The sequence below is a fragment of the Salmo salar genome, chromosome 19 (genome assembly GCF_965601325.2).
Source record: "Salmo salar chromosome 19, fSalSal1, whole genome shotgun sequence".
In the NCBI taxonomy this organism is placed as follows: Eukaryota; Metazoa; Chordata; class Actinopteri; order Salmoniformes; family Salmonidae; genus Salmo; species Salmo salar.
This window is the reverse complement of record NC_138309.1, coordinates 53,247,288-53,258,774: the sequence shown is the minus strand read 5'-3', so window position 1 is coordinate 53,258,774 and position 11,487 is coordinate 53,247,288. Positions and strand designations below refer to the sequence as shown.

Sequence of the window (11,487 nt, the reverse complement as noted above, 5' to 3'; positions counted from 1 at the left end):
TACAAAGTTCTTTACATTTTCCATATTGACTAACCTTCATGTTTTAAAGTAATGATGGGCTGTCCTTTCTCTTTGCTTATTTGAGCTGTTCTTGCCATAATATGGACTTGGTCTTTTACCAAATAGGGCTATCTTCTGTATAACCCCCCTACTTTGTCACAACACAACTGATTGGCACAAATGCACTAAGATGGAAAGAAATTACACAAATTAACTTTTTAAATAAGGCACATCTGTTAACCTCTCTTGGGTAGGGGGCAGTATTTTCACGTCCGGATAAAAAACGTACCCGATTTAATCTGGTTATTACTCCTGCCCAGAAACTAGAATATGCATATAATTGTTTGATTTGGATAGAAAACACCCTAAAGTTTCTAAAACTGTTTGAATGGTGTCTGAGTATAACAGAACTCATATGGCAGGCCAAAACCTGAGAAGATTCTATACAGGAAGTGCCCTCTCTGACCATTTCTTGGCCTTCTATAGCCTCTTTATCGAAAACAGAGGATCTCTGCTGTAACGTGACATTTTCTAAGGCTCCCATAGGCTCTCAGAAGGCGCCAGAACGGGGAATGATGACTCTGCAGTCCCTTGGTGAAAAACAGTAGCGCATTTGGATAGTGGTCGATCTGATAACAATGACACCGGCGCGCGCGTGAAGAGTCCATTTTACATTTTCAGTGTTTGAACGTCTCCCGGTCGGAATATTATCGCTATTTTATGAGAAAAATTGCATAAAAATTGATTTTAAACAGCGTTTGACATGCTTCGAAGTACAGTAATGGAATATTTTGAAATGTTTTGTCACGACATGCGTCCGCGCGTCACCGTTCGGATAGGGACCTGAACGCACAGACAAAACAGAGGATATTTGAACATAACTATGGATTATTTTGAACCAAAACAACATTTGTGGTTGAAGTAGAAGTCCTGGGAGGGCATTCTGACAAAGAACAGCAAAGGTAATCCAATTTTTCTTATAGTAATTCTGAGTTTAGTGACCGCCAAACTTGGTGGGTGTCAAATTAGCTAGCCCGTGATGGCGAGCTATCTACTCAGAATATTGCAAAATGTGCTTTTGCCGAAAAGCTATTTTAAAATCGGACACCGCGGTTGCATAAAGGAGATCTGTATCTATAATTCTTAAAATAATTGTTATGTTTTTTGTGAACGTTTATCGTGAGTAATTTAGTAAATTTACCGGAGGTTTTCGGTATGTTTGCTAGTTCTGAACGTCACATGCTAATGTAAAAAGCTGGTTTTTGTTATAAATATGAACTTGATTGAACAAAACATGCATGTATTGTATAACATAATGTCCTAGGAGTGTCATCTGATGAAGATCATCAAAGGTTAGTGCTGCATTTAGCTGTGGTTTTGGTTTTTGTGACATTATATGCTAGCTTGAAAAATGGGTGTCTGATTATTTCTGGCTGGGTACTCTGCTGACATAATCTAATGTTTTGCTTTCGTTGTAAAGCCTTTTTGAAATCGGACAGTGTGGTCAGATTAACGAGAGTCTTGTCTTTAAAATGGTGTAAAATAGTCATATGTTTGAGAAATTGAAGTAATAGCATTTCTAAGGTACTTGAATATCGCGCCACGGGATTCCACTGGCTGTTGAGTAGGTGGGACGCAAGCGCCCCACTGGCCCAGAGAGGTTAAACAACGCAATGTAACTCCAAGTCAATCACACTTCTGTGAAATCAAACTGTCCACTTAGGAAGCAACACTGATTGACAATAAATTTCACATGCTGTTGTGCAAATGGAATAGACAACAGGTGGAAATTATAGGCAATTAGCACTCCCAATAAAGGAGTGGTTCTGCAGGTGGTGACCACAGACCACTTCTCAGTTCCTATGCTTCCTGGCTGATGTTTTGGTCACTTTTGAATGCTGGCGGTGCTTTCACTCTAGTGGTAGCATGAGACGGAGTCTACAACCCACACAAGTGGCTCAGGTAGTGCAGCTCATCCAGGATGGCACATCAATGCGAGCTGTGGCAAGAAGGTTTGCTGTGTCTGTCAGCGTAGTGTCCAGAGCATGGAGGCGCTACCAGGAGACAGGCCAGTACATCAGGAGATGTGGAGGAGGCCGTAGGAGGGCAACAACCCAGCAGCAGGTCCGCTACCTCCGCCTTTGTGCAAGGAGGAGCAGGAGGAGCACTGCCAGAGCCCTGCAAAATGACCTCCAGCAGGCCACAAATGTGCATGTGTCTGCTCAAACGGTCAGAAACAGACTCTATGAGGGTGGTATGAGGGCCCGACATCCACAGGTGGGGGTTGTGCTTACAGCCCAACACCGTGCAGGACGTTTGGCATTTGCCAGAGAACACCAAGATTGGCAAATTCGCCACTGGCACCCTGTGCTCTTCACAGATGAAAGCAGGTTAACACTGAGCACATGTGACAGACGTGACAGTCTGGAGACACCGTGGAGAAAGTTCTGCTGCCTGCAACATCCTCCAGCATGACCGGTTTGGCGGTGGGTCAGTCATGGTGTGGGGTGGCATTTCTTTGGGGGGCCGCACAGCCCTCCATGTGCTCGCCAGAGGTAGCCTGACTGCCATTAGGTACCGAGATGAGATCCTCAGACCCCTTGTGAGACCATATGCTGGTGCGGTTGGCCCTGGGTTCCTCCTAATGCAAGACAATGCTAGACCTCATGTGGCTGGAGTGTGTCAGCAGTTCCTGCAAGAGGAAGGCATTGATGCTATGGACTGGCCCGCCCGTTCCCCAGACCTGAATCCAATTGAGCACATCTGGGACATCATGTCTCGATCCATCCACCAACGCCACATTGCACCACAGACTGTCCAGGAGTTGGCGGATGCTTTAGGCCAGGTCTGGGAGGAGATCCCTCAGGAGACCATCCGCCAGCTCATCAGGTGCATGCCCAGGCATTGTAGGGAGGTCATACAGGCACGTGGAGGCCACACACACACTACTGAGCCTCATTTTGACTTGTTTTAAGGACATTACATCAAAGTTGGATCAGCCTGTAGTGTGGTTTTCCACTTTAATTTTGAGTGTGACTCAAAATCCAGACCTCCATGGGTTGATAAATTGGATTTCCATTGATTATTTTTGTGTGATTTTGTTGTCAGCACATTCAACTATGTAAAGAAAAAAGTATTTAATAAGATTATTTCATTCATTCAGATCTAGGATGTGTTATTTTAGTGTTCCCTTTATTTTTTTGAGCAGTGTATATCACACACACACAAACTTGAAAGTCTACCCTTTTTTTACGCTGCTGCTACTCTCTGTTTATCATATATGCATAGTCACTTTAACTATACATTCATGTACATACTACCTCAATTGGGCCGACCAACCAGTGCTCCCGAACATTGGCTAACCGGGCTATCTGCATTGTGTCCCGCCACCCACCAACCCCTCTTTTACGCTACTGCTACTCTCTGTTCATCATATATGCATAGTCACTTTAACCATATTTACATGTACATACTACCTCAATCAGCCTGACTAACCGGTGTCTGTATGTAGCCTCGCTACTTTTATAGCCTGTCTTTTTACTGTTTTATTTCTTTACCTACCCATTGTTCACCTAATACCTTTTTTGCACCATTGGTTAGAGCCCGTAAGTAAGCATTTCACTGTAAGGCCTACACCGGTTGTATTCGGCGCACGTGACAAATAAAGTTTGATTTGATTAGGTGAAGACCAGTAACACAAATCCATCACTAGTAGCTAGTGTTTTTCCATGTAAATCCAACAAATTGCAGACGATTTGCAAAAACAGCCAAATGCCATGTCTGATGAATTATTCAAAGACTCGAGTCATGGAAAGTGTCTAACAGAGGAAGAGCATGTTATGAGAGTGATAAAGGACGTACCCATCTGCTATCCAGATGAGGAAGAGCCTGATAATGATGTAAGGAAAGACTTACTGTAACCAGTTTATGCGTGACTCTCAGTAATGTGGCCTTAACACCTATAGTTGCCAAGACAGACACAGCCTCCCACTCTCCTTCACCCCATAGACCAGTGTTTCCCAACTCCAGTCCTCCCAACAGAAAACATTTTTGTTGTAGCCCCGGACAAAAACACCTGATTCAACCTGCTTTTTCGGGGCCACAACAAAAGCGTGTGCTGTTGTGGGTACTCAAGGACTGGAGTTGGGAAACACTGTCATAGACAATGACTGAATGATGTACCATGGATCCACACAGGCCCACTAGTACTAGTGTTCCCCCACTACAACTCTGACTTCAGTGCTCTCAACTCACCCGAGAGACATTTAAAAGAACTGGGCTGTGACTTTTGATAAATTATATATTTTTATATCTGTAATTCAATAAGAGCAGGAAACACTGATGAAGTTCCAATCAATGCTTCTGTTCATTAGTCTGCTTACAGTGGAAATGAGGCTATAATGTGAATCTTTCACCTCTGAATTCTCTAGGCTGTCTTGTCGATTACAAACTAAACTTCAACAACACTGGTTAGACTAGTTAAAGAGAAGCAATACCTTGTCTTTCCTTTAGAAATACGAACGTGTTTGACTCATTTCGCCCCAGTTCAGTGACGTTGGTCTGACATTAAAGGTTATAAATGATGGATGTCTTGTCCCAGTCAGACTCCCCAGTAGGCCGGTCTGTTATCTGGGAGATTGGGCACCCAGCACGAGGCTGAGGAAAACAGGTGCTTTCATTTTAATGATGGAGCTTGTCTGTCTGTCTGGAGCTGGGCCCCACCCAGCCTAAGCAGAAATGGACAGGGAGAGGTGTCTAACTAGTCAGGCTGACAGGATCACAAGCAGTGGGTTGGAAGGATGCAGAGCAAGGCTACATACGGACCTGCCCTGATGCATTAGGGGTCTACACACATAGGCCTACGCGTTTATGTTGTGTCCATCCAACCAGACAGATGTACGCCCATTCTGCATTCTGTATACCCTCTCTGTCACCACCCCACCCTACATCCTTTGAGGAAGAGAGAACATTTATCATGCTCCAATTCACACATCAGTGATGCTACTGTAACAGAAGTCCCCTGCCTTAGGGGGAATTGAACCATGTACAATTTGTAACATCTTTTTGGAAAGAATGAGGTTAATGATACCAATATGGTCTAGATTTGACGCTCAACTTCATCTTTGAACTGATATGGTATTGTCATGGCGTAAAGACGTCCTTTTCCAAGCCATGTTGATCATTGATGATGTTCACTGCTAAACAATGATAGAAAGCCTCTTTTAGGCATAAACACTACTTGAGTACTCGAGTCCAGGCCACCACTGAGGGGAGCACAGATGGTTGTGCAGCCAGTCTGAAGAGCAGATGGTCAGATCCCCAAGTTGGCTGGCCAGCAGATGAGTGACCGGTTAGCCAGGTTCTGACATTACTGGTGTACCTTTCACCGCTGGGGGGGGGGGGGGGGGGTCCTTGGTTCTCCATCACTGCTAGCAGCTTTAGGCGGCAGACTGTCGCTCCTACCTCTTTAGTTGACCAAGCAAATGCAACAATATAACGGTCAGTAAAATAAAACAAGCGCAGGATCACGTTACATCCTCATCTATTGATCAATAGCAACATTAAACAGCAACAGAAAGAAAGAATTGATCCACTCATTGACCTGCGCATGATGCCTGCAGTCACAGCCAGTGGACCAATCAAGTCATCAAGTAGTAGGACTCCAGTTGTGTGCACCATGAAGTAAAACGTTCAACAACTTGAGTGGGATATGGCTAAGCCCTTGTTGCGTAACATGGTATGTTTATTGTGTCTGAGAAAAAGAAAAAAAAGGTCATTGTCCCATGAAAAAGTAATCGTTGCGTTTCCTCTGAAGTCAAAGCACAATAACGGAAGTAACCTGGCTACTGTGTTCTGCACTACCACGTGCTGGTCTTAAGTTATGCACTCACATCCCATGTCGCAAATGAGATGAGTAGGCTATAGTAAGCAGTCATGTGGTTCAAGCAGAATTACAAAACAGTGCAGAGAGAAGAAAAGGAGAGTGATGGTTTAGGAGAATCCTTTTCTACCCCAGAGAAACATGCTTATGATCAAATCCATCACCTCCTGTCCACACTTTCATCCCTTCTCTCCTCCGTGCCGTGAGAAGAGGGGAGTACACTGCTATTCTTAGCAAAGGGCACAGGACGCCTTGAGACAGGCAGTCCTGTGGCACCCTCAGCGGAGTAGAAAACAACCGGATGCATTCTGTTTTCAGGGAAGATGGAAAGAGAGCCTGTGACACGACTGGTCAAGCAACATTTACGGGATTGGTTGAACAGTGCAGAAGAGAACCTCCCCCGACAGTTATTTTTCCCTCTCGTCAGGACCAGAAGGAAAGAAACGCCGCTCAGGCATTTGTTAGTCGTGCTGCGTTAGGTTACTCCTGCTACATTAGGTTAGTCCTGTGCTGGATCTGAATGTTCTGTACACTCACAGTAAATTGATCCAAGAATCCCTAATGCTAGTTCATGCTCCATATCACCTCAAAGGAGTAACATGTTAATAATACGATGATGGATTTACCCTAAATAGCCACTGAGACAGAAAAGGTATGTATGCTCCCCTCAGGAGAGAGGAAGAGGGGGGGGGGGGGGGAAAGATATGCTACATCAGTGCCCCCCTTTCAGATGGTCTGTGTCTCTCCTCCATCTTCCCTTCAGCCGGTCTGTCTGTCCATCTCTGGCAGCTGCACACCCACTCCCAACTTTCATGGTGATCACAGTTGAACTAATTGAATAATCTCATATTAGTCATAAACAACCCTTAGGGCTGATACAGAGGCCCTGATCCAAACAGACTGAATTCTCTGCCTTGTTAGACACATGAATCCAACACACACACACACACACACACACACACACACACACACACACACACACACACACACACACACGGAAGCACGCACAGCCACACACTATTTCTGTCTCTAGTTTCCAATCTAATGAGATATTTCATCACTTCCACTGGAACAGAACCACATGCAAAAGAACACTGAGCATCCAAAATTAGCTACGAATCTCCCAAATCAGTAGCAGTCTACAGCTTAGATCTGCAAATGACCACCTCATATTCCTTTACTAGCCACAGCTTCTCTGTAGGCAAAGCCTGTGTTGGGGTTGTGTTCACTCGGATCGGTGCTGCTAGAGATGACTAACATTTAGAGAATTGAAAGGGATTTATATTGGGTTACTGTATCCAGTGCAGACAGGTGTCAGCAATGCAGGTGAAAGGAGAAGGGGATATGCTACATCAGAGGCAGAAAATCTTGAAGGTTAAGCCAGGGTCATGTAATGAATACTCAGGGAGAAGAGTGTGAGAGTGCGGCAAGTGTTTATTTCACCTTCGCAGAAGACAGGAATCGTGGTTACAGGCAGGTAATAGTCATACACAGGTAGGCAAACAGGCAGGTGAATCAAAACTAGGACTGAAGGCTATAACTGGTTCTCACAAACAAGCTTGGAAAAGGCTTAGTAGAGTCAAAATGAACAATATCTCACAAAGGCACAAACAGAATGAACTGAACTAAATAAGGAGCTGATGAGACCAGGTGAGTAACTAACACATGTGAAATCAATGAACAAATATGAAAGACAGGGCTACGTTCAAAAACACAACGAAACAGAACACAAGGTTGACTAAGAAAATAAATACAGAACCTTACAGGTCATAGAGAATTCCCATGGATGATCACTATTAGCATCACACTACACTCACCCCAGCCCCTACTCAAACTTAGTTTACACAATCTGTATCGCCGTACTCTTTCATAGCGCCATACTAATGGGTAGACGCTACCCACAAAACCATTGCCCTTCCTCAATAGCAGCACAGCTGCCCGTGCCCTAAACAAACACATGACAATGCGCTCATCAGTGCTCACACAATACAAGGTTCCAGAGCACCAGCTGGGAAACCAAACAGAAGACAACTAAAGACAGAGTTTCAGAGAGCTCAGGTGCAGGTTCATGAACCCTCAAATAGGCTTGGGCGGTATATACCGTATACCGGGATATTTGGAAATAACCACAGGATGGTTTTTCAATACCATTGAGACTATTTCCTTGTAAGTTTTTCAATAAATTGTAATATCTGTAGCTAATTTTTAAGGACATACCTGCAGTGGACTTGTGCCATACGTTAGGAGATAAAGCAGATCCTGTTCTTCATTTCATCTGTCACATTATTTTACATTATGAAGCTTACTGTAGTTCCCCAGAACAGTTGAACCAGAGTTTTTTTTTTTCTTCAATAGAGTGATCAGGGACGTGCAACTATAGTTTTCCTTCACAGAAAATACATTAGTGCAATGAATTCAGCAGAAAACAGCTTAATTTTCATCAGATGACAACAGAAGTACAACGGTGTATGGCTGACAGCCACAAGAGTAAATGAGCTTAAAATAAGTGTTTTTTTGCTAAAAACATATGTTTATCAGATAAATAATGTAGCCAGCTACATTTCCTAATGTTTAGCTTAAAGTTAATCTTTCATTTTACCGGAGAAAAAAAGGCAGGCTACACCAAGAAAAATGCCAGAGAAAAGTAGCTACACATCAGTCAGAGAGCTGTTTGGAGAAGTGCAACTGAAGCACAAAATTAGTCTGATGCCAAGCAGAAATTACAATAAGAAGCATATTAGATCTGCATTTACAAAACGCAGCAAGATATTTCTTATACACCTTTCATAATTTTTTCTTGCGTGAAAAACATAGAGATGTGCATTAATGCGACCCTTAAGGGTCATATAGTGTTCGTTTTCTGCCGTGTTTGAGAAGTCAAAGCACTTTGCCACTGCTTGATTTCCTTGCGTTTTTTTCTCTTCTCGGTTCTAGGCCTGTCTGCTCCTCCCAACCTCTTCTCTGAGCAGAGCAGGCAGACCCATTGCCCTAGCGACTCCAGACTCCACACAGCATGTACACATGCTGCTCCAGAGCCTGTACTGTTCTTCCATCAGAAAAGCTTGTGTCAAAACTTTGTTCATTTGCAGAACGTCTCTGCCTGTAAATGGCCAAACTCAGCAAAAATCACATTCAGTAGCTCCTACATACATACATATATATATATGTGTGTGTGTAATTAATATATATATATATATATATATATATATATATATATATATATATATATATATATTATATATATATATATGTGTGTGTGTGTATATATATATATATGTGTGTGTGTGTGTATATATACATATATATATATACACACACATACATATACACACATACATATATATACACACACACACACATATACACACACACACACATATATATACACACACATATACACACACACACATACATACATATATATATATATATACACACATACTGAACACAAATATAAAACACAGCATGTAAAGTGTTGGTCATGAGCTGAAATAAAATATCCCAGAATTGTTCCATACGCACAAAAAGCATATTTCTCTCAAATTGTGCACAAATTTGTTAACATCCCTGTTAGTGAACATTTCTCCTTTGCCAAGATAATCCATCCACCTGACAGGTGTGGCATATCAAGAAGCTTATTAAACAGCATGATCATTACACAGGTGCACCTTGTGCTGGGGGGACAATAAAAGGCCACTCTAAAATATGCAGTTTTGTCACAACACAATGCCACAGATGTCTCAAGTTGAGGGAGCGTGCAATTGGCATGCTGACTGCAAGAATGTCCACCAGAGCTGTTAGAGAATTGAATGTTAATTTCTCTACCATAAGCCACCTGCAACATCGTATTAGAAAATTTGGCAGTACGTCCAACCAGGTTCACAACCGCAGACCACTATAACCACGCAAGCCCAGGACCTCCACGTTATTCTTCTTCACCTGCGGGATCGTCTGAAACCAGCCACCTGGACAGCTTATGAAACTGAGGAGTATTTCTGTCAGTAATAAAGCCCTTTTGTGGGGAAAAACGAATTCTGGTTGGCTGGGCCTGGCTCACCAATGGTTGCACCCCTGCCCAGTCATGTGAAATTCATAGATCAGGGCTTAATTAATTGATTTCAATTGACTGATTTCCTTATATGAACTGTAACTCAGTAAAAACGTTGACATTTTTGCATGTTGCGTTTATATTTGAGATGGATTGCCTGTCTTTGCAATTAGTTATTTGCTAGCAGCCTCCATGGGAATTCACTATTACTTCTGCTAATTTTGTTAGCATTCTGGTAATAAACACCCAATGGGCTTTTTTTGCGTCTTTTTGGAGCCCCCTTGTGTACTAAACCTGTAAATCCGTAAATCCCAATATCGCCAAACCCTACCCTCAAAACAGAAACACAGTCTAAAAGCTGACTTCATCTCTGACTCTACCAGATAATGAGGGAACAAGGCATATCGTGTGTGTGTGTGTTACTATGTTATCATTCCTATGTCATCATATGGTGACTCAACCTGTGAAATTCACACCTCCGATAACAAACATGCAGGTCCAACAAAGTTCAAGAGAATTAATGGACCCTGGCCTGTGAGTGTTTTGTAAAGCATGCCAACAGGCTACATCTTCTTCCCATGCTCCCACTGATAAGAACACGGGCCTAAATGTCTTCCTTTTGCTTCAGAGCCTGAGACAGACGGTGTTTACAAGAACAGCAAACACAAACCATTTCTTATCAGCCTGGCAACTTTGAATCACTGGCCAAACTGCTGAGGGGGCATTTCTTTTCAGATTTATTTTCTCTGATGAAGGGCTCACAGCTGGATAGGTAATATGCCAGACTGTTTCTCAGGACAGATAGACTGTCCTACCTAACTCCAGCAGGCCACACAGGGTTGGCAGCGGACAGAGACTGCCACACCCCAGCAGGTACAGAGGCACGGGCCATTAATTATCTATGGATAGAAGATAGGCTGGGCTGGCACACAGGGAAGAGCTTGGAGGAGAGGTGGAGCGGATGAGAGACAGAATGGGGCGTGTCCAGGCTAGTGGGCCAGGAGGGAAGATAGGCAACCTTGGTGTTCTTATTCCCCTGCTCCAAGGCCTCACGTTGCCATTCTTTAACCAAACTGCACATCCACTGTATCAGGCCCATGTCCACTCTCTCAACTCTGGTGGGACATCATAAAATAGGATGAGCAGGAACACTGGTTCATTATTTATCTTGTTAACGATCACAGTGGGAATTTAATCCCTTCCTCAGAGTGATTAAAGACACCCCAGAGAGAGCTCAGAGATCAGGGTCTTATGCAGGAGGGTGAAACGTTATAGATTGTTCACATAAAAATAGCCCTTATGTTGAACAGACTTTCTTCTTTGTCATGGAGAGTAAGCAGGCACTCATGTGAGCTCTAGCTCTAATACATTAGCCTACATATTTTCTGTCTGCACCATTCTAAACCCTTCTGAACACAACCCCAATATCGAAACATTCAAGATACAGCTCAACCTTAGAGGAAAGGAAACGTGTGGCTATATTATTTAACAGCATTTTATTTGTGCAAATGTTTCTTACTTTTTAACTCTGCATTGTTGGGTAAGGGTTTGTAAGAAA

At 43.1% G+C, this 11,487-nt stretch overlaps 1 protein-coding gene across 3 annotated transcripts in view; it reads right to left on the bottom strand.

The window, feature by feature from the left end:
• Positions 1–11,487, bottom strand: part of LOC106578973 (serine-rich coiled-coil domain-containing protein 2) — a 115,864-nt gene that overhangs the window by 102,404 nt on the left and 1,973 nt on the right. The gene's annotated exons all lie outside the window — the stretch shown is intronic.